Below are 18,874 nucleotides of genomic sequence, written 5' to 3'. Positions count from 1 at the left end.
TTTATTCCTGACCTACTTAACAAACTGAATTTAAATTTCCCAGAAGTTAAAACATGAAAGTCTTCAAACACTGTGGATGAGATGTCTCATCTTGCTGAGAAACTCAGCAAGTCAACAGTGTACTTTACAGAGAAAAGATAAAGATACGTAACCAACATTTAGGGTTTTAGCCCTTGATGAACAGCTTGATGAAACCCGAAACAGTGTACGGCATAGACTAGAAGGGCCAGGTTGGCCTGTTTCTGTGCTGTGCTGTAAGTTTTATATAGTTATATGAAACCTTGGTTAAGTTTCCCAGATGCGGTTTTGAGATTTGAACCCACAACTATAGATCAATACTTCAAGCTTCTGGATTATTAGCTTACCCAAATAATTTAAACCATCCATTCTCAATGGGGGAGCATACAGCAGATATCAACATCCACCACCATCGCCCACCACCCCCCTCCACTTGTCAGTGGGAAGAACAGAAGTAACCAACTAAACTTGACTGCTTCACAGAACAAGAGGCCGATAAACTTTGAGCAGAGCTCTGAGGGGGCATAGTCAAGCCAAGGTTGAGAATGATTGACTTAAACCCCATTAACCTCCTGGTCAACATTAAAGTTCTCAACTGATCTTTGAAGAAATATTGCAAAATATTTGCAAGGCTGTTTGATCAAGGATAACAGAAGTCAGTTTCCAAGATGCCTCAACAACCTTGTTTTGCTGAAAAATGAATCTATTCATTTGTCGGGAAACTGAGTTCAAGTGTCGAGAGATCATGTATAAAATCTACAAATCTATGGAGACACACATATAAAATATTGTGTTCAGTTCTTGTCTCCTTATTACAGGAAGGATGTGGAAGCTATGGCGAGGGGGCAGAGGAGATTTACCAGGATGTTGCCTGGATTGGGAAATAAGGCTTATGAGGCAAGGTTAGCAGAGCTGGGACTTTTCTCTTTGGAGCGTAGGATGAGAGGGGACTTAATAGAGGTCTACAAGATTTGAGAGGCATAGATAAGTTGGGCAGTCAGTGCCTTTTCTGCAGGATGGGAGTAGCAAACACCAGAGGACATCTGAACAAAGTCAAGGGAGGAAAGTTTAGGGGAGACATCAGGGGTATGTATTCGTACACAGAGAGTTGTGGGTGTCTGGAATGCATTGCCAGGGAGGCTGGAACATGAGGAGCATTTAACGTGAGGAGCATCTTAGGCACATGGATGAAAGAAAAATAGAGGGTTACAAGGTAGGAAGGGTTTAGTTTTATTTTTGGTAGGAATATAGCAATATTGGTACATCATCGAGAGCCAAAGGCCCAGTACCGTGCTGTAGAGTTCTATGTTGTTTTCTGCAAACCCACTCACTGTTATCTCATAGTATACACTTGTGCCAATCTTGCCGTCATTAAATTAAAGATGATTTCTGTTGATATTTTGATGCTATATCCAAGTCACCTTTCTCATTGTAGCATTGAATTAATTTGAATGGATAAAGAATACTGTACATTCTTTTTGTGCCATATCTGACAGAAACGGAAATGTAGCATTGATATAAAGGGGGGGGGGGGGGGAGTGGGAAACGGTTACATATATTAAGGATGGAACTGAGTAAGACAATTCTGTCATTCTATTAGTTCAACATCAATGTCAATTAGCTGCTTCCACCCAATGAAATGTATTGCTGTTACTCCACCTTCCTCTTTGCTTCATCCACCTTTCCATGATGGACAAGTTCTATTACAAGGCCATTAAATGTGTACATGTCTGTGCAGTTACGCGCTTTATTCCTGATGGCTACATCTCTGCTGTTGGAATTGCTGAGATTGCTCATGTGATAAATTTATTTCAGCTTGACAAGTTATTTTTTTTTAAATCTGCCTTTTCATTTGAAAGTAGCTGCAAGACACCATTTGACCCTTTTCAAAAAAAGGATCGATTTAATAACTCTCATACCATGAGCAGGATCAGAGCTGATTCATAAGGGCTGCACAGAAATATTCCAGAGTAAGATCCATTACAGATCTTTAAACAATTGTTTGTCATCAAATAGAAAATATTTAAAAACCGATCACAATTCAAACATTCTGCTCTTCAAACACGGCATTGCAAATTTCGATCAGAACTAAAATCAAAGGGCAATCATTTTGGAAAGTTGCAAGAAGTAGTAAATACCTGAATTCAAAATTCAACCAGAATTTGCACTTAAAGCTACAGGCAAAAACATCAAAGTCATTCTGTACTCCGACGTAAACTGGAATTCCAACCTGGAAATAGGTCAGCAAACTCAAACTCTCATTTCTTTTGTTACGTTTATCCAAATATCAAGCAAGCACAATGAAATTAATGAGACAAACCTTCACACTGGCAAGAGAATAACTCATTTTATCCAAAACAACACAACAATGCTAGAAAACGCTGATCATCTATCTCTGGATTGCCTTTCAATTTCTTGGAGATCCATTAATATAATGAATTAGTAGAACTGAGGCTTGGGATCCCCAGATCCAGTCATTTGTTCTTTACAAGCAAAGCAGCTGTACAAGCGCCGCACGTCACAAATTGTTCTTCCTTTACCTTCCAATATGTTACAACACAGTGCATTTGACTCACCATAAACAGGAAGAGCTGCAAAGGAATTTACTGGCATTGGCAGCCATCCATTCAACGTCAGCCATCACCGAAACATATCCTTGAAGGGCACATCAAGCGAGAAATGTACACTGAAGAGAGAAAGATTCTCGTCACATCATTGTGGATATATCGGACATCTTAAGGTAATAAGACCATAAGAAATAAGAGCAAGAGTAGGTCAGCCATTCAGCCCGTCAGGCCTGCTCCGTCATTCAATGAGATCGTGGCTGATCTGATGATAGGCTCATCTCCTCCTATCTGTCTTTTCCCCCATATCCCTTAATTCTCCTTCTAGGTAAATATCTATCCAACCTTGTCTTAAGTATATTTACTGAGGTCACCTTCACTGAATCAACGGGCAGCGAATTCCACAGATTCACCACCCTCTGGGAAAAAACAGTTCCTGCTCATCTCTGTCCTAAATCTATTACCCTGAATCTTGAGGCTATGTCCCCTAATTCTAGTCTCCCCCACCCATGGAAACACCTTATCGATTTTATCTATGCTTTTCATAATTTTATACGTTTCTTTAAGATCCCCTCTCATTCATTTAAATTACAGCAAGTACAGTCCCAAGACAAGTCAAATCAGTTACCATCCGACTGTACAAGTACAGCCCGACGGAACAGCGTTCTCCAGTCCTTGGTACAAGAATATGCAGACACACAACCAGACAAAACACAAATAATACATATACAGGACAAGTATTCGAGCTGCAAAAATAAATAAATAAACTTGGCTTTGTGCAAGTGAGAGTCTCGCATGTTTAGATTGAGCAGTTCCTTTGGCCATTCAAACTCCTTTGATGACTCAATCTCTCCACATAGGCTAGCTCCATCCCTGGAATCAATCTATACAACAAAGAAACCAAGCCCTTGCAATGATCCCAGAATAAATCTGGTCAAGGCTTTTAAAACTTGTGTCCATCAAGAGCCAGTCATTTAGACAAAAGTTCTACTCTTGATTAAAAAGAATAGATTGAATAATAATAGATTATTTTAATATTAATTACAGTGAATTGATGATAATCGACTGTATTATACACATTGATTTTCTAATTGGCATGGTTAATGTAGTGGTTAGTGCAATGCTATTACAGGTCCAGCAACCCGGGTTAGCATCTGTGGCATTCTATGCCATGAATCAAACAGTGTCCTCTATGCAGCAAAGGTCAAAAAATATAACCGACGTTTGCAAGGTACAAGAGAATGCTCCCCATGTCCACGTGGGCTTCTTCCAGGTCCTTCCCACCCTTCATAACGTATGGGGTTGTTGTAGGTTAACTGGTGTAGTTGGGCTCGTGGACTGAAAGGGCCTGTTACTGCACTGTATGTCTAAAAAAAAAATTCTCCAATTTGTCATAATATTTCACCAGTGTATTGTAGGTTTATGTTCTTGGTACTTACAAAAGTTCGTGTTGATGATTACAATATTCATACTTCTTTTGTTAATGAAATGGTGTGACTATGAACTAAGTCACTGAAGTATTTTAGATCTAAGAGTTCTATTCATCACAACAAGCCTTCTCTCGGTAGGATCCTTTCTGCACTCAAAGCACAGGGAGTTGTTTTCTTCTCTTAAGATCAAAGGTAACAGCAGATGATTGAACATAATTCCAACAGCTCCAAAGAGATCATTTACTTCAATATTTTGAGTTTGGTGGAATTGAGCTCATATTTTGAATTCATATTTAAAATGGGAGGGCATTGCAACTGACAAAAATTTGCTTGGGTAAAATCATCCAGGTGGATGATCTAAACGTTTCCGAGAACCCAAATTCCCAAGATTAGCATTTTTGTGAGGCTCTATCCGTGGGTAAGCAAGTATCCCAATTATTGAGAGAAGAGCAAATAGTTTTGTGACCGTGTGATGTGCCATGACTGTGTTACACCATCCCCACTGCACTTGTTTAACTCACATTTGATTCCCTTCCTGATTATGCTCCTCATTTTCACATTTCTTCATAGGTGCCCCTCTCCTCACATCTCTAACCCAGTGGTTCTCAACCATTTTCTTTCCACCCACACACCACCTTTCTAACCATACAGCACCTATGGCATTCTATGCCATGAATCAAACTGTCCTCTATGCAGCAAAGGTCAAAAAATATAACCGACGTTTGCAAGGTACAAGAGAATGCCAGCAATTGGCATTTGCTGCATAAAGGACCCTGTTGGACCTGCTGAGCTTCTCCAGCATTTTGTGTTTTTACTTCAACCACGGGGTCTACAGATTTTTGTGATTTACTCCTATGCCATAGGTGCTCTGTGGTTAGTAAGGGATTACTTAAGGTGGTGCGTGAGTGGGAAAAAAATATCGCTCTGCTCTAACCTAACCTCCACCATTACTGTGATCCTTTGAGGTCTTTTGTATTCCTGATACATTTACAGTTGGCAGTTGCCACTTCAGATACCTAGCGCCCAAACTGAGAGCCATGTAAAAAGCTATGAACGGTAAAAAATAACCTGATTCACCACATAACATCGCATTCCCCTGCCTCAGTCATTCTCATGTTACCCTCTTAACCAGCTATTCTCAATGGGGGCCATAGCCCCCCCCCCCCACACCCCCTGTCCCGGGGCCACGGCACAAAAATGTTTTTTGATGTATTTGGTAGAAGTACGGAAGAAACCAACTAAACTTGACTGCTTCACAGGGAAGGGGGACCATAAACTTTGAGCAGAAGGGAATCACAGCAAAAAAAAAGGTTGTGAATGGCTGCTTTAAACCTTTTGGTATTTAACAGCTTTCCTCACGCAACCATTTCTCATTCTCCCCTGAAAATCTACTCATTATTGGACCTCCTTTACATCCGTCCTGTGCACTGACTGTAAACTACAGAGAGAAAAACATTTCCAAAGAGTAATTATCTGACCCTTGTGTCTACTGTTGCTTTGCACTCTTCAAGTTACATTTTTTCTTGTGTGAATTGATGACTGCATACTCTTTAAAGTGAGACTGAATATATTATAAAATTTCTCATATATATACCACAACATTAATCAGCCTTTGTGCCACAGCCGTAAAACATGGAACTGCAGAGAGCTGAGATTTACACCTCTTGTGGCATTGTTATAACGCATTTTTTGCATGAATATTTTGTTATAAAAAATGTAGGTCGCATAAATCCTGTCAGCACCATTATTAAATATTCCACACACTGTGGAATCTTTTCTCTGCACTTAACCCTACTTATCCAAATTGGGCCATGGTTTGAGCCATTTTCAGTTCAATCAACAATGTTTGTCTGAAATGCCTCTGAATGTGTTCTCATTATTCATTTAGAGTACAATACATCGAATGTGCATGTCTCCATTTAGATATGACAATTGCTTGTATTTTCATAGCATCCTGCTGTTAATTTCATAATTACAATCACTGTCTAAACGTTTATCACAGATGATCATTTACTTGTTTCTGTCACCAGGCCTTATTTTGAGATCATCTGTGCTGGGCGCTTTCAAATAGCAGCACCCGGGTAGCCCTCCTAGGACCCGGGTGAGATTTCTGAGTTGTGGACCCCTCCTACATCTTTCAAATAGCAGCCTAACCTACCTGTTAAATCGCCAGCCCAGCAATTTAGTGGGGATTCCCACACCTGCGATCACACGTCACGCAGCCACTGGAAATCTCCTGTTCCCTGTGTTCATTCTGTTCCCTTTCTGTTTAAATTTTCCCAAGGGACTGGGTGAGCCATTTCCCCCTTCAAATCAGCGGAGGAGGACACCCGGGTAAGTTTTATTGGGCTCCACGACCACCTCCGAGGTAGGTCTGGGTCCCGGGTAGATTTTGACCAGATTTGCCCAGTTTTCCCCCCCTTCAAATAGCCCCGTACCTGGTTCTTCAACCTAGTAAATTGCCCGATTAATCCCATTTTACAAGGCAATTTGAAAGGGCCTTGCTGATACTCTAGTTCTCTACTGAGAGTTGTTTTTCACAGGTTTAGATATTGGAATGGCAATCCACTGATTTTTTTTATCCCTTCTGGTGCTTTGCATGAATATGAACATCATGCACTATTTCAAAAAACAACCATCTTTCCCAGCGTCCTGGTTCCCGAGATAGGACACCTCCTCGTCAGTCAGGAAAGCGCAGCAGTGCCTACACTTCCTGAGGAGGTTGAGGCAGGCAAGGCTACTGGCACCCATCCTCACCATGTTCTACAAGTGCACTGCAGAGAATGTCCTAGCTGACTGCATCATAGTGTGGTGGGTAGCTGGAAAACATCAAATTGGACGTCAGTATGGAGGGTGGTTAAAACTGCTGAGATGATCACTGGGGTCCCCCTTCCCTCTATCGATTATATCAACAGGGAGTGGTGCTTAAAGAGGGCTCAGAAAATCATTGAGGACCCTTACTGCGGTGATACAACCACTGGACTGTCGGTGACTGCCTGCGCCTATACACACTCCTGCACTGCCTACTGCAGGGGGCGACCCACTGCACCTGCAGGGAGGTAACCTGGGAGGCTGGCTCCATCTACTCCCTGCCAATCACCGGCCCCACATTACAGCTCGTGCCGGCCCTTGGGCAGGAGTAGAGCACACGGAGCCAGAAGGGATACTGTATCTTGAGTGCACAATTTAAGCTAATTACAGCCTTTGTAGTTTGAGCTTGTTTGTTTGCTCTGCAGCGCATCACATTTACTATCCATCCTGCTGTATCTTTGAGACACTACCTTCAAGAAACATGCACAAAAGCATAAAAACCAGGACTGTGAAGCTGGGAAACAGCTTCTTCCTGCAGGTGGTGAGACTGTTAAACAATCCTGGAAAACTGTTAATTATTTATATATATATATTTTGGTTCGCTCTGTACATCTGCCGTTTGTGTTTAGGGTGTACTGTGTGAGTGTGCTTTGGTTTGAAGATACGCAGTTTCGTTGGCTTGTATATGTTTCTGCACAATCAAATGACACTAAACTTTAGGAAGGTTAATTGGTCACCAAGTTCATTGGACTTACAGTATTGATGGTAGGGTAAGGAAGGAACTGCTCGCACTTAGCTATTCAATTGGCAGTAAGGAAGGGATCATGATTTACTTTGGAAATTGCAAAAGATGATTCCACGGTTCTCCAGAGATTGCACTGCCTTGCAATCTTCTCCAGCGTAATCAGGGACAATAAGTAATGTGAAGTTCAGGTGTTCGTGCATTAATCCCACTGCAAAATACCCTGAAAGTATTTGCTTGGAAATTTATCTCTGTAATGCTCAAAATGCATTAAATAGACACGTCAGCATGTTTTACTTGCCTTTTAAATTCATGAATGTTGAAAAGAGAGTACACGCTGATCTATCTGAATGGGGTTTTTGGAGCTCCTTGTGCAGGGTGAATTTCCAGGCAGTAACATTGTGTTATTTGAGGTGTAAATGAAAATTTAACGGTGCCCTGAGAGATCATTACTGCATAGAAAACTCCTTGGTTTGGTAGTGAGAATGTTGAACCTCCAAAGGAACTATTCACACCAACAATCCGAGACTCTCATATTAATGAAACAATAATTATTTATTTTTATAGATTATAATATTTGTCCTGCATATGTACTATTTGTCCGTGTGTGTGTTGTGCCTGTTTGTGCGGCTACGTGCTTTACACCAAGGACCAGAGAACGATGTTTCATCGGCTTGTACTTTGGCAATCAGATGATAATAAATTTCACTTGACTTCACTTGATCCTTTCAAGATTAACTTATTTATTTGGATAGCAATCCCTAAAAAAAAAAATTTTTTTTAAATATTGGGATTTAAAAATAATATTTTGCCTTTTTGCTGGTTTTTCTTGAATAATGCATTTACAAATTTTCCTTTTTCATTCTCTAAAATGTTCAAAGTTGTGTTTTTTTTTAATTCTTGGGTTATTGTCTGTGGGTATTGGTCAATTTATTTGGTTCTTCATCTTTCTTAATTTTTTTCTCCCTGTGAGTAAACTCTGGGGATCTTGTTGAATGTTCTATCTATAAATAATGTCAGAGACGGTGAAGTTCTTGCCACAGAAATTCTTGTGATCAGTAGCGTTTCCCAAATATATTTGAAACATCCAAATGTAAAAGTCAAGGCCAATAAAATCAAGGCCAACATATTGCATTCCAATCTGAGGCAAACATCCAGGAAGCTGTAGGGTCTACTCAAAATAAAAACTGGAGCAAGTCAGCAGGTCAAACAGAGTATTTTATATAATAAAGATACATAACCAGTGTAACAGGCTTGAGCCCTTAATCAAGGCATGAGCAAAACGTAGGCAGGTGCCTGAATAAATGGTGGGGAAGAGGGACAGGGGGAGGAGCACAGGCAGGATGGATAAGGGAGGGAGGACACACCAGCAAACGGGGGGGGGGGTGGGGGGGGGGTTGCCTCCATTAATGGAGAGGAAAGGGGGGTGGAGAGCTGAAGGAAAAAAGACAGAGAGGTGGGTAAAAGAGGGAGAATGCGGACTAGGGTAGCAGAAACGAGAGAAGTTGATGTTAATGCCATCTGGTTGGGGAGTGCACAAACGGACATTAGGTGTTGCCCCACCAATTTACAGGTGCCTCTTGTTTGACAGCACATGAGGCCATGGAGAGAGCACAGGAGCGGAGCGCAGAATTGAAATGGTTGGTCACTGGGAGATCCCTGTTACTGATGCGGACAGAGCAAAGGTGCCCAGCGAAGCGATCTCCCAGTCTGCATTCGGTCTCTCTGACGTAGAGAAGGGTCTACTTTACTTCCTATTTATTTTGACAGTCATTGCATAAACAATTGAACTAAGTTCTACTTGGTTGGAAGTTCCAGAGGCAGATAGTGTTACACGTATGAAGGCAGATTTAACATTTACATTCAAATCATTATGCAGACCTAATAGTGACAGGAATGATTGCTGAATCATTAAAGCAGTGATCAAAAGAAAATAATAACATTAAAATAAACGTATGGGGTCGTAAGTTGGGTGTAATTGGGCGGCACTGGCTTGTGGGGCAGAAGGGCCTGTATGTATGTATGTTTGTTTGCTGTATGTATTGAAATGTGAGCTCCAGTAAGGTTCTCAGAATGAGGAAACAGGCACATGATAAAGAATTTAGGGGTTAAATTCAAAGTGTCGGATATTAATTTATTGGATTTGCAACTGAAAATTCTTTTATGGATTAAAGGTAAGGTTTTCAGATTCCCAACATTCCATTTAATTTCTGACCTGCATACCAGATGAATCACTGACTGAGCATTTATTTATCCCCAAGCGACAGAAAAAAAAATTTCAATATCCAGCATGTTTTGCAGCTCCTTGCTTAGTGTACGATTAGAAATGGATATCCCTTCAAATAAATATGTAAAAGCCATAGAACCATAGAACATTTCAGCACAGAGACAGGCCCCTATGGCCCTTCTAGTCTGTGTGGAACTATTTTTCTGCCTAGTCCCACTGTCTTGTGTCCAATCCATAGCCATTTATATTCCTCCTATCCAGGTACCTGTCCAATTTATTCTTAAAATACACGATCGAGCCTGCATTCATCACATCAGATGGCAGCTTGTTCCATACTCCCACCACTCTCTGCATGTAGAAGTTCCTCCTAATGTTCCCCTTAAACTTTCCCCTTTCACCCTTAACTCAAGTCCTCTGGATTGTATCTTACCTCAGATTCAGATTCAGATTTCAGATTAATTGTCAGAGTACATACATGACATCACATACAACCCTGAGATTCTTTTTCCTGTGGGCCATGCAAAATTACCACTTATTGGCAGGGCAAATAAAACTGACTCAATGTACACATGAAGACAAATAAAGAAATGTAAACAAACTGACTGTCAAAAAAAGTGCACAAGTAAGAGTCCTTAAATGAGACCCTGGTTGAGGAGTCTGATGATGGAGGGGGAGCAGCTGTTTCTGAACCTGGTGGTGCGATTCTTGTGGAACCAAGACCTCTTCCCTGATGGCCACAGTGAGGACAGAGTGTGCTGGGTGGTGTGGATCCTTGATAATCGCTATTCCCTGTAGATTTCTCGATGGTGGGGGAGGGTTTTGTCTGTGATGTCCTGGGCTGTACACTTAGGGATATTGGTGTCCACATACCAGTCTGTGATGCAGCCTGTCAGTACAATGTCCACCAAACAGCTGTAGAAATTTACCAGGGTTTTTGATGTAATGCCAAACCTCCACAAACTCCTGAGGAAGTAGAGCCAATGATGTCTTTTCTTCACAATGCCATTGGTGTATGGGGCCCTCTGTCTATACTCCTCATAATTTTAAATACCTGTAATCAAATCTTCCCTCATTCTTCTACGCTCCAGGGAATAACATGTTTAATCTTGCCCCATAACTCAATTCCTGAAGTCCGGACAACATCCTAAGCCCATCATCCTTTCGCCCTGATGATACTGAGTTATAGAGTGAATTCCATGGGTCTTGATAACCCCTGTACTACTTTATTCAGATGCCTTTTCATCTTATACAACTATAAGCAGTGACCATGAGTGGGTTACGTCAATCGTCAGGGAACACGAGAAAAAAAACTCATCAGGGAAGAGGTCTTGGTTCCACAAGAATCGCACCACCAGGTTCAGGATAGCTGCTCCCCCTCCACTATCAGGTCAAGATCCATACATTTATTTGAATTTAACAACTTAAATATTCATCCCTGTTAAAACACACTGAAATGACCAATAGATTTAATACTTACTTTTTCACAATCCCTACCATTTTAAGGAGATGGAAAGATGCTGTCCCTCCCATTCATATTCAGTGGTTGTCAGATGTGATGGCATGTCAATCTCTAGAAAAAATTAGGTGTTCTACCACTGCAATGGAACTTAACTTTATTTCACTTTGCGTCCTTCTCTCAATTACTTTCAAAACTTGTAGATAAATTATTTTTGATCCTTTTTTCATGACCCCACATTGGTAGTGGACTTCTTAACTTGGCCAGCAACCCTCATAGGATAGGGTTTGATTCTTAGTTTAGGAATATATTATTTTTCTCTTACCTTTTTTTCCATTTAATAGTATGAGTTCATGCGTACCTTTGCAGCGGCCCGCTAAATGGGGCTCAACCCAGCAAGATAGATTACAAACGCGGCTACCACGCAGACCACGCGGGGACCAATGACCTTCATCCCAGGTGACCAGCTGCATGGCAGGAAACAACGAGCAACAGCGGGAATGCCACCCAATCCGAGGCCATCGCTGCCATGACATCACTTCTGTTGTCAGCAGCGGGGAGAGAATATAAGCGAAGTTGCCAGGGCAATAAATCAGTCTTCGACTTCAGCTCATTGGGTGTGCGTCTTTCTTTCCACACTTGGCGGTAGTGCACACGCTACACCTTGTTCATTGTTATTTGATACTTGCAACTGGATATTAATTTACTTTATTATTATTACAAAATGTACCTATGTATTTTGCATATCTTAAAACCAATAAAAAGATTGAAAAAGAGAAAACACACCAAAATACTGGAGGAGCTCAGCCATTCTTGAAGCGTCCAAGGAAGATAGATATTTTGCCAATGTTTCGAGCTGAGTCCTTCGTCAAAGAATTGGCCAAGATTTTTACTACAGTCACAGCATATGCAGACTTTCGTATTCACAAAGTTTTCTCTTAGGCCTACTGGATTGGCAGCCTGCCTGAGGTATAATTTAAAAAAACATGCCTCTAATCCCTTCAAAAATATTGTCCAATGTAAATCCTACTTATAATTAGCCTTGCAATTCTTCCTCCATTTGTTTCTGGTGTTGACTGGCAGTGTGAAGGAAACAATCCTCGAATGAATGGATTTGAATTTTGAAGTTTGCTTAATCCTTCTGTCGTTTTAAAGTAGAGAAATCCAACAAAGCATTCCAGATTTCAAATTCAAATTGCATCCTCATTCAATGTTCCAAAGCATAACCTCCAAAACATAAGATTGTTTTTGGCTCCAGATCCCCAGCAGCTACACTGACTTGTGTCTGCATTCATTTTGCACAATTATCTCAAATGACAGCAAGTCCAGTCTGTTTCTGGCCCTATACTCTTTTTTTCCTGGTCTCAAGTGTTCATTTTTGTGTCTCACTGAAAGCCTCTTGAAAGATTTGACTTACAAGTGCCATGGGACTCGGGCCGCCAGATTCTAGATTGTTGCTACCCATCAACTATCAGATGCTTGAACAATAGGCTCATTCAGAGAATCATTTAAAGACTCATATTTTGCTCATCATATGTTATATATATATATATATATATATGTAAAACTACATCTGAATTTCCACAGTGAGTTTGCTTACAGTTCTTTCTTTCTTTGAGTATAGTTTACAGTTACCGGTATAGGGACTACTAAGCCCGGCCAGCAGGAAAAAGAATCTCAGGGATGTATGTGATGTCATGTATGTACTCTGACAATAAATCTGAACTTTGAAACTACATCCCCTGAGGCTTCTGGCATTTGGGAGGTGGTCACTGTCCTTTTTTTAAGTGTTGAAAGCTGCTTAGACATACAGCAGGGTTACAGACCATTTCGGCTCACAAGTCTGTGCCGCCAAATTTACATCCCTTTATCCTACAACCTCCAATACATTTTGAATGGTGGGAAGAAATTGGAGCCCCCGGAGAAAACCCACGCAGACACAGGGAGAACGTACAAGCTCATTACAGACAGCGCGAGATTCGAACCTTGGTCCAGTCCCAATCGCTGGCGCTGTAAAGGCATTGCAGTAACCACTATGCCAGCCATACTGTCCTTATCCAGAAGATCAGGAGACAATTATCATGATCCATGCTTTTACTTTACCAAGATGAATGATCATAAAGAAACGCCATTCTTGTACTTTTAGTAACATAGTTCAAAATTTAAATTTTTAATTTAATTTTTTTTAATTCCAATTTAGACATACAGCATGGTAACAGGCCTGTGCCTGCTCAATTGCACCCAACTAACTTACATCCCTAATATGTTTTGAACAGTCGGAGGAAACCAGAGCACCCAGGATGAAATCCAAGCATACACTGGGAGAACGTACAAACTCCTTACAGACAGCACTGGATTACATCCTGGGTCGCTGGTGGTGTAATAGCACTGCGTTAACCATTAGGCTATCCATGACACCCTTCTTTATTGATATTTATTGTTTTTCTCAGTTATAACAGGCCCAAACAATGGTGCTTCTCCTCCTCCCTTCCGCTAGGTCTAAAATCTACGTGATCTTGGAATCAAATGCAAATTACATGACGGAAAGCAGCAATCCAATAGGTTTATGGTCAATATGGGACTCTTCAAGTTCACCTCATTTTATCAACATCCTTTGGATTATTTTCCTCTTCATAACGTTCTCCCTTTCAATCCCTACAATTGGTCCCAGTGACAGACTCTACAACAACATGCATTCCACTTCGGGCAATTCTAATTCTGCAAATAAATGTCATTGTTGCAAAATCAACGTGAGAAATGTCCTTTCTGGCTACACGTTCTTTACTCTATATCCTTGTTATATGGCTATTGCGCCCCAGGGTGATAATCGTCCGCCATGAAGCCCTGAAGCCTGCTCCGCTGCAAAACATTCTTTCACCACAAAGATCATTGTTTTAGCGCGTTAAAGTGTCATAGAGTCATTCACCTTTGGCTCAGCCCATTCACACTACCCACCTGAGCCAGGCCAATATAACTGCATTCAGTGCATATGAAACCATAAGACACAGGAGCAGAAATAGGCCATTCAACCATTGAGTCTACCCCGCCATTTAATCATGAGCTGATTCATTCTCCCACTCAGTCCCATTGCCCGGCCTTCTCCCCATACCCTTTGATGCCCTGGTTAATCAGGAACATATCAATCTCTGCCTTAAATACACCCAATAACCTGGCCTCCACAACCACCTGTGGCCACAATTCCTCAGGGAAAAGAAATTCCTCCATATCTTTGTTCTAAGCGGGCACCCTTAAATCCTGAGGTTGTGGTCTCTTGTCCTAGACTCTCCCACCATGGGAAACAACCTTTCTACATTGACTCTGCCCTTACCTTTCAACATTCAAAATGTTTCAATGAGATTCCCCCCCTTCATGTCCCATGAACCTTTCCTATCCATGTTCTTGCCTAAATGTCTTTTAAATATTGTAGTGCTATCTACCTTTAACGATTCCACGGGCAGCTTGTAGCATCTACCTCTGTGTGAACAAGCAACCTTTTAGTTCCCTTCTAAATCTTTCTCCCTCCTACCTTAACCCTGCATTCTCTAGTTTTTGTCACCCCCTACTATGGGGAAAAACACTAACCATTCACCCCTCATGATATTACAGTACATACCTCCTTAAGATCACCCCCTAAGCCACCTATGCTGCACTGAAGAAAGTTCTAGCCTATCCAGTCTCTCAAACTCTCCAGTTCCTATAACATTCTGGTGAATCCTTTCCGTGACCCTTCCAGCATTAATGGCATCCTTCTTATCGCGAGACAGTCAAGACTGAAGAGCCTTCCCAATTGTGGTCTCGCTAACATCTTCTTCAGCTGTAATATGAGATCTCAACTCTGCGCCTCGTGCCTTCAATCCTGCCTGGTCCACTTGTGTCCGCCTTCTGTCACTATCTCGCCTTCCATGCAGTAAAGAGGACTCAGTTGCTGATTCACTTTGATTGCATAAATACTGAGCCTTGGTTCCCGACCAGTGGGAATCTGCCACTGAGGTCATTGAGGTCATCGAGCCATCTCTCAATATAAGCTCAGCCACAGTTCCTATCAGACTTCCATACAAGACAGATCCAGTCTGATTCAGAAGTGTGTTTTCTGTCTTCTTATGGCTTGTTCTTCACTTCAGTCAAGACTTAAAAAGGTTCCTGTTTCTAAGGCAAGACCCATGATCTATTCCTCCATTAAAATTGGATATAAATTATTTTTGCAATGGTTTCCATTGAAGATTTACCTTGGTTTGGATTGTGTGACTGTAGGATATGTAACAAGTTCACTTGGCTATTGTGAGCAAATGAATAACCTTTAATGTTCAAGGAAACTCCCCAACACTATAGAAATAAATTAAGCATAAACTAACAGACCGCGTTAGAATTAATCGGAAGACGAGCCCTTCATAAATTGTAATAAAATTCGTGTTCACTTATGTTACTTGATGCACATCACGATTTGGATATTAATTCCTCATTTTTGAGATATAATCTTTTTTAAAAACTTTTGGGAATACTCATTTTTGAGACTAATAATAAAAGCCTGATAACTGTACCTGCTAAATCCATAAGCATTGAGACTATTGTAAGGGGCTCACTGAAGGCTTAATCGAACCGGCGCGGGAGGTTGTGAGTGACATCATGACGTCACAATGCGATGAGGTCATTAAGAATCCGCGGAGTTTCAAAACGCTGCGTGTGACTGTTTGAGTAAACTACTTTTATGGAACTTCGACTCGACTACGTCTGACCATTTCTTTGTCTCATTTCGCACTGAGACACAGTGGCTATTCATTGGTGACCCTGGCTTGATTTTTATAGTTATAACACTGACAAACCATGAAAAGAACAATTAAATATGTGGCTAATTAAATTAAAACAGACGCGCTGAGAAATAGCACAATTACACTTTGGCAACACTGTGTTTGAAACATGTTGGGTATTTACCCTAAAGAATAGTCTCATACGATAGGAACTGTAATCACCCTTTATTCTGTTTAAGATAGCGTCTAACTGAGCACGCATATCGAATGTGACTTATTACATTACATGAACATGCACATTCACATAACAAAACACAAAATGTATTCCACATAAACAATGTATTATGAGTTTTTATGTTCAGTGTATGCTTGCAGTGTTTTTTTGTTCTTTAAAAATGTTAAATAAAATACTTTAAATTAGATAAAGATGTGTTTCTTACAGAGCTGCCTTTGCCTTAAAATATCGCCCAGTCATTGCCACAAGTGGGCCATGGCATGTTAGGCTGGAAACCAGGTAGGCCTTAAAAGGATGAGGACCGCTAACACTTTGAGTGCTTTGCTGTGTATCTTGGAGAGTTACTTTCTTATAACTTGGAAGAATTTGATAGATATTCTAAAAAGAGAAGAACATCTGATATGTTCTTGTTTGCTCAAAAATTGTGACACTGGTTCTAGCAGTTCTTTAAGTGATTTACAAAAATGAGGAGAGGGAGCGTTTTACAATAACACAGAAAGGTCATGGTGAGTAAGGCTTATTTAAAAGATTTAGGAACACATAAATGAAGATGCCATGTCCAATGTCAGTGATCAGTCTAACTGGATAAAAATTTCTTTTGATGTAAGAAAACTAAATACCTCACAATTCATTAGTGGTTAGAAGCATTGATCAAACCACGGTAGTGGGTTGTATAAAGGAAGGGGACGAGTCAGCAGAAAGGAAGGAGACGGAAAACCTGGCTGAATGGTGCACCAACAACAATCTCGCACTCAATGTCAGCAAAACCAAGAAGCTGATTATTCAGGAAAGGAAAACCAGAGGTATACAATCCAGTGATCATAGGGGGATCAGAGATCTTTGGGAGTCTATCTATCAGAGAATCTTTCTTGGACAACACACAGTAATGGTATAGTGAAGGAAGCACGTCAGTGCCCTCATTTCCTCAGGAGTTTGCAGAGATTTGGAATGACATCAGAAACCCTGGCAAATTTCTACTGATGGGTGGTGGAAAGTGTGCTGACCGGCTGCATCACAGTCTGGTATGGGGACACCCATGCCCCTGAGCGGAAAGCCCTGCAAAAGATGGTGGACACAGCCCAGGACATCATAGGCAAAACCATCATTGAGAATGTCTATATCTGGGTGGTAGAATCCTGCATCTCTGCTCTCTGTTCTCCCCGGTCTGCACCCTCAGCAGCGCTGCCACCATATCTAAACCCACACATCAAAACTGTTCCTTCCTGAAGCAACAATGCATCAGATATCAAAACTTGGCATGTTTCAAACGATTATTAATAAACCTGCAGGGTCAGTGGCCTCAGTTTTAAATTTAAATTTAGACATACAGCACAGTAACAGGCCATTTCAGCCCACGAGCCCGTGCCACCCAATTTACACCCAATTAACCTACAACCCCTTGTACATTTCAAACGGAGGGAGGAAGCCAGAGCCCTGGGAAAAACCCACGCAGACATGGGAGAACATACAAACTCCTTATAGACAGCGTGGGATCTGAACCGCAATCCCAATTGCTGGTGCTGTAACATCACTGAGCTAACCGTACACTGACCATGCTGCCGGTTAACGTAGTAGTTCGCGCAACGCTCACCGTTCTTTTTAAAATCAGAAAAAATAAAGAATAAAGATTGGATTCCATCTGTAGAATGCAGGGAGGTCTGGATAGGTTGGGATATTTTTCCCCAGAGTGTAGTAGGCTGAGAGGGTTCCCCTTGAGGTACAGTTCTCTTTTTCTTTGGCTTGGCTTCGCGGACGAAGATTTATGGAAGAGGTAAAAGTCCACGTCAGCTGCAGGCTCGTTTGTGGCTGACAAGTCCAATGCGGGACAGGCAGACATGGTTGCAGCGGCTGCAGGGGAAAATTGGTTGGTTGGGGTTGGGTGTTGGGTTTTTCCTCCTTTGCCTTTTGTCAGTGAGGTGGGCTCTGCGGTCTTCTTCAAAGGAGGTTGCTGCCCGCCGAACTGTGAGGCGCCAAGATGCACGGTTTGAGGCGATATCAGCCCACTGGCGGTGGTCAATGTGGCAGGCACCAAGAGATTTCTTTAGGCAGTCCTTGTACCTTTTCTTTGGTGCACCTCTGTCATGGTGGCCAGTGGAGAGCTCGCCATATAACACGATTTACAAGTATAACATAAATTTATGGTATATAAGTACAAGTCATTGTCTCCTTCACAGGGCAGAGGACACTAAAATTAGAGGGAAGAGATTTAGGAAGGGAAAGGGACCCGACAGAAAACTTCTTCCACAGAGGGTGAGGGGTATAGAATGAGCTGCCAGATGAAGCATTAGAGGCAGCTAAAATTACAAAATTTACAGGTAAATGATATTTAGATGTCTTTTATATACAGAATCAGAATTTATTGGTGGTGGGAGTCCTTGAAGTTAGAGGCTGCTTTCTTAAAACACCATCTCTTGTAGACGTCCTCGATGGAGTGAAGATTGGCCTGTGATGCCAATGGCCAAGTTAACAACTCTCTGGAGACAATGATGCAACCAGTCGGGATGCTTTCCATGGTACACTTGAGGAAATTTACAAGATTCTTGCAAACCATTATGATTTTGACTGCAGGCACATAACACCATAATCAAGGAATTTTGCCACTACATGGTCACTCTAAAAAGGAATGTGCAGGAACTTTGAATCAAT

At 41.4% G+C, this 18,874-nt stretch overlaps 1 long non-coding RNA gene across 1 annotated transcript in view; it reads right to left on the bottom strand.

The window, feature by feature from the left end:
• LOC138754145 (uncharacterized) overlaps nucleotides 1-18,874 on the bottom strand; it is a 281,963-nt gene that overhangs the window by 223,677 nt on the left and 39,412 nt on the right. Inside the window, exon 3 of the long non-coding RNA XR_011351575.1 lies at nucleotides 2,595-2,704. This is a non-coding gene — a long non-coding RNA (uncharacterized lncRNA). The remainder of the gene's footprint in view (nucleotides 1-2,594; nucleotides 2,705-18,874) is intronic.

This window comes from Narcine bancroftii, chromosome 2, assembly GCF_036971445.1.
Source record: "Narcine bancroftii isolate sNarBan1 chromosome 2, sNarBan1.hap1, whole genome shotgun sequence".
In the NCBI taxonomy this organism is placed as follows: Eukaryota; Metazoa; Chordata; class Chondrichthyes; order Torpediniformes; family Narcinidae; genus Narcine; species Narcine bancroftii.
Note: the sequence above shows the minus strand (reverse complement) of the source record. Positions and strands in the feature narration are given on the sequence as shown.